The 5,402-nt window shown below is 46.6% G+C and overlaps 1 protein-coding gene across 1 annotated transcript in view; it reads right to left on the bottom strand.

The window, feature by feature from the left end:
* The window catches only part of T265_14070 (hypothetical protein), a gene marked incomplete at both ends in the record, with an annotated part of 14,541 nt that extends 10,442 nt beyond the window's left edge, over positions 1–4,099 (bottom strand). Inside the window, one exon of the mRNA XM_009171868.1 lies at positions 3,897–4,099. The remainder of the gene's footprint in view (positions 1–3,896) is intronic.
* Positions 4,100–5,402: the final 1,303 nt, after the last annotated feature.

Genomic DNA, 5,402 nt, shown 5'->3' on the forward strand with positions numbered 1-5,402 from the left:
GATAAACACAATTCATCTGTCAAGGGCGAGTGAGGAATAACCAATGAAATCTATCTCAACGAAAAACGGTTATTCCATTGGCTGTTCTGTAGTCCCGTTACTTTCGGAGCTGGTTCTCCTAATAGACAGATTAAGCGTCCACTCTGGGTTTGCAGAAAATCGAAAATGGAACTAGCCAATCATCTTGTCGTTGCTGCTGCTACTTGATTGTACGGGAGCCGATCGATCGGTGTAAAGTGACAGTACATTGGCGAGGCTGCATACCAACCAATGACAGATAAAAATAACCGCTCGAATGACAAGGGAGGGCAGAGCCACTCGAAAAAAGTTTGTGGGGCTGTACAAGCGTTCACCTGAAAATCCAAACTGACCCGTGAACAGTGGAACTGAAACCGCAGGTTAATTGACAGTCATGACTGAACTTTGCGCAACAATCGATGGACCACGCCCACTATGCAGTGTACGGACACCGTAACCAACATTGTAACTAGGGGACATAGATGAAACTTCATCCATAAATACTCTATTAGGCTTAGAAACGCACGTCACCTCGGGTGCCCGACGCTTTAGGTTTATAGTCAGTTCGGACACTGATAGCAAGATCCCGGTGACAAGACGGTCACGTGAGGCGTTATCACAGACTGACCAGGTAAGGATTGAGGACACACAGAGACGGCCCTGAGCAAAGAATGACTCCAAGTGGACGCTACACTATGTATGAGTCCACAGTGTGGTATCCGACGTTTCGAATAGGACACAGCGCAAATGGGTTTAGTGTTGACAGAGTTGCAACACGAATGGCATTGTAATCCCGCGGAAGGGTCTACTCAATGAAGAGGACATCTGAGTAGCCTTTGAATGGATCTTTTGACATTTTCTACATAAAGCTTTAGCGGCCGTGTCACAGAGTCTCCTGGAGGCATGTCTTCACAATGTGATGCAAACGACCGCTGGTGTTAATCGGCAAACTAGGCAATACTGTTTATTCGTCGTTATCAGTGAACTGCTGCACTGTGGGCACCGAAAATCTTGCAAAACTGTGTACCTCACCGAAATGGACGATTTTTCCCTGAACTACAGAACCAAACCTCAGCAATGGGTCGCCGCAGTGGCACCGAACAAGGCGGACAGGCCTTCTATTACACTTCCTAAAAATATCTGCTGTGACAGCTAACGGCTGTGAGACGTGGGGGTGTTATTCGTAGATTTTTGTCACACTATTGGTTGCTATGCTGTACCGATCATTCCATTTGACTCGTCATCTGTGACCTCTTCGTCAACCAGTCGAGTTTGTTCTGTACTCCATCGTGGGTCAGATGCAGTGAAATTTGAACAAACGCCAGCTATCCAATCCACCTATGCAGGTTCCAAATTAATTTGACTCACCAATGTTATTTCGAGAAATTCTCTAATTTGCACATAAATTTGCTCTGGACAAGAGATTCAAGTGAATCCAGCCCAATCTATCGTTTATGATGGTCCACTCCAACTAGACGGCTGCACCAAGCTATCCCATGTTTTGGCTGGGCTGCCAAAGAGTATCCAGCAGCTTTATGAGTAGTATACTACATACATCTGAACAATAACCCATGTTTCAGAGAGGTCTGGTGAACAATCGATGGATTTATCACTGGGCAACGTTTGGCTTTTGACACAAAAGTTTCATCAGGCCAAGTGAGTGGGTAAGTAGGTTGATTGGGTTTCAAGGCAGTCAGCCGACTTGATCAGTGCTGGGTGTTCAGTCTGAATTTCCTGTTTGTTGCCTGGTGCGGTTGACTAACATCTATGATAGATTGTTTAGGGGGACGAGTTGTCTTCATATTGGGAACGAGATAGCCCGATTGGTTAGAGCGCGAATTTACTGACTGAAAGGCCCGTGGTTCGAATCCGACCTCCGTCTCTCGACTTCCTCTGCCTAGAGTTGGGCAAACTGGCAATATCCCAGCCCTCGTGCAACCTTCGGGTGGCATAGCGGCTAGGCACCGGAAGGGTGCTACAGCTGAACGCTGTCTTTGTATTGAACCCAGGTTTTTCGTCCTTGCTTTTTCAGTCTGGGACACCTTAATGGAAAATTCCTCTTGGGGTCGTTCACAGATTTCGTATGCCTGTATTCGTCAAAGGGTGCCGGGACGGTTGGCTTGGGGATGGAGGTGGTCAATTGGATCTAACTCTACTTGGATTTTGTACGTTTAGACCCAGACCATTTCGAGGATAACTGCATACCGCCTCGTATCATCTCGGCTGATCTAAGACCACTCTCCACACGTTTGGAAGTTCTACCCCCTCTGTCCTATTTACGCTGGGACGCTTGGCGATTTCCACCGCTTCGGCCACCAGTCGCTATGGTGTTAATCCTAAACCCCGTTTCAGGATATCCACATTTTCTAAATCTATTCTATGCCCAGTGTCTAGAGCATGCCCTGCCATTGCTGAATCTTTGACAATCGCCTGGTATTCATCTACGTTTCTCGGTGGTCTATTAATGGAACGCTTATGCTCACCGATTCTGGTGTGCAATTCCCTGGCTGTCTGACCTATATACACCTTCGTACAGTCGTGAGATTTTATTTTGTATACACAGTTCCTAGTCCTATCAACCAGAAGGCGATCCTTCAAATGCACCAACACCGAGCGTAAAGTATTTCCCCTCTGGAATGCTGCTCTAATGTTAGCCGTATTCAGTAGCCTTCTAATGACTACATATCAAGTCGGCGAGCCATAAGAAATTTCATCGATTGGTTTCCTGACTGCCTTAAAACCCAATCAACCTACTTACCCACTCACCTGGCCTGACGAAGCTTTCGTGTCAAAAGCGAAACCTTGCCCAGCAATAAATCCACCGATTGTTTACCTAACCTCTCTGAAACGATAACTTCCCAATCGATCCCAATTGACTGGATAACCAGTGTTAGTTTGCGCTTGAAGGTTAATAACACGTTCTGGAAACCGGTTTGCGGTCACAGCGGTGGGAATGAATGGGTGCATCAAGACAGTGTTCTAGGGTTTGTTTGCGAGATGGCCCAATTGGTTAGAGCGCGAATTTACTGACCCGAAGGTCCATGGTTCGAATCCTACCTCGACTTCCCCTGGGCAACCTGGCAGTATCCCAGCCCTCGTGCAACCTTCGGGTGGCATGGCAGTTGGGCATCGAAAGGGTGCTACACCTGAACAATTTTGTTTGTGAACCAAAGACAAATTGACTGACGCATCAGGTGCGAAAATCCCTCCGAAAAGAAGTAGTCTAGCTGCCCAGGGTTCAACCACCACCCGCGAGAACACCTTGGATCTCTGTGTTCCGCTTCATATTCAAAGAACTACGACAATGGAGTGATTTGACAACCAATATAAGGAGCACGGCGGTCACATTTGCATTCCAACGTGGTACTGTCCTCATTTCGCGATTCTCACCAAATAGAAGTGAATGGCCCTGACCCATCGACCTGGTTTGAAAGATCTCTAGTATCTGTGTTATGAAGAGACAGCGATGAACACATCGAGAGCGGACAGGAGCATCTTTGTTCTACACATACCACAGAAAAGTTTGTACTGAAGTGGCTAAGCACCAAACGGACAAACGTAGCTTTAGCAGGAAAACTCTCAGTTAACCCCGAAGGTTACTTTCAGGGGCGGGACATTCATACTTTCTTACTGTGTTATATGAATTCGATTTCAGCACCAAGCATCCACCATGATGACTGAGCTATAATGAAAGCGTGATGAAAGAGCACGTTGAATGAACTGTGGACAAGCGCAAAACCCTCACGCAAGACCGCCACTAAAGAGCTAAACGCAGACGGTTGGTGATAGCATACCTGAGGATCACGTGAAGCCTTGTTGGAGCGAAAAGCTGGTCCAACACCATGCTACGATGAAATGGTAGGTCAAGCTTGACTCACTTGAGTGACATATCACACACGGAACAACGGAAGCAAAGTCGGTGCCAGATTTTGTCGCCAGCTTCCATTCGCTCATTGGCATAAACGGATTTGCCACAGCGGACACACTTCTCGGTTTTGGGCTGAAAAAGCGGGAAAAAAACTAAACTAGTGGTGCTGAGCAGTCGAACGTGACAGAATGAAACGAAGAAGATTACAAAACGTCTGAGTACTGTAGATACAATCTACCTTCCAGAACGGGGCTCAAGTGTCCCACCCTGTGCTTGACTGGACGTTGTAAAACCAATTAAAGCGAATGGTAGTGATAATGTCTGTTAACGATGATGGTGATGAGGATTTTCATAAAGGAAACTACTCACAAAGTTGCTGAAAACTCTTCGATAGCCCTTCTTGAGGCTCATCAGGTAGACGCGGTCCCTGAGTTTCCGTCAACCTTATGTTCTCCTTAAACCCATAAAGATTAGTATTGCAGAGACGGACTTCATCGTTACGCGTTTCAAATTACTAGAGCGTGAGGACTGCTTAGTCTGCCTATGGTGTGACTCGTCCCTTGAAAATGACCTTCACTCTGAGTTCTGATTGGTCAATCCGCTGACACTATGTATGCTGAGTACCTCTACCGTACTGGCCACTTCAGCCTACAGAAAGCTGGAAATCAGTTAATCTTATACAGTTTACAGAAAGTAATTACATGCGACTGTCTTATTGAACGGCAACTTCGAAACGGAATGCTCACGTGACTGCTTGAAACATCCTCCTTTCCATAAAGATTGCCCAAGGATTGTAGGCAGTGGAGAGATTAGGACCATGGATTTTGGTTTCCACTCCGCAAATTAAGACTGTCTATGCTGGAAAGTTGGGAATTATTGTACAACTGTTTTGTTCATTCAACGATCCTCTTTGGAGGCTCTAACCCGCAACGTTTCGGCCGCAATTAACTGACCTTACGGCTTGACAGGCTAAGCTATTCCGGGCTCACATAAGTAATCGTTTTGAAAAAAAACCGCCCATCAGTGACTCCATCTGAGGAGGCATCACTTGAGTAGCCAGTGTCACGTGAAATGCATGAAGCAAAGCGGCACTATATCTCGCGGTAGTTTAAGCCATTAGCCGGAGCACGGCGAGTGGGTATCCGCCTTTCGTGATGGGCGGTGCACTGTTTAATGCCTTTTCGTCACATGTACGGTTTTTTCACTCGGAAGATGAAGGCCACGAAAGCCGTAAAATCTGTGCCCCTTATTTCCACTTCAAGGCTCAGCGGGGCCGCAAAGCGTAAGCAACAAACACCACGCGTTGCAGAGAAAAAACAAGCGCGGAAATTTATCGATTATGCACGGTCGATCACACACTGAAACCATAGCAACCAAAGTGTCCAAGCAAAACCAATTGCGCAAACAGTGCCCCTTGATTGGACAGAGTGCTATTAACTGTCGCAGCTGGTGTGTCCAAATGCTTTTAGCGTCTAACTTGCCACTTCAGAATCCTCATGTCTTGGAAATGAACGGT

Source organism: Opisthorchis viverrini (assembly GCF_000715545.1).
Source record: "Opisthorchis viverrini unplaced genomic scaffold opera_v5_136, whole genome shotgun sequence".
NCBI classification, from domain to species: domain Eukaryota; kingdom Metazoa; phylum Platyhelminthes; class Trematoda; order Opisthorchiida; family Opisthorchiidae; genus Opisthorchis; species Opisthorchis viverrini.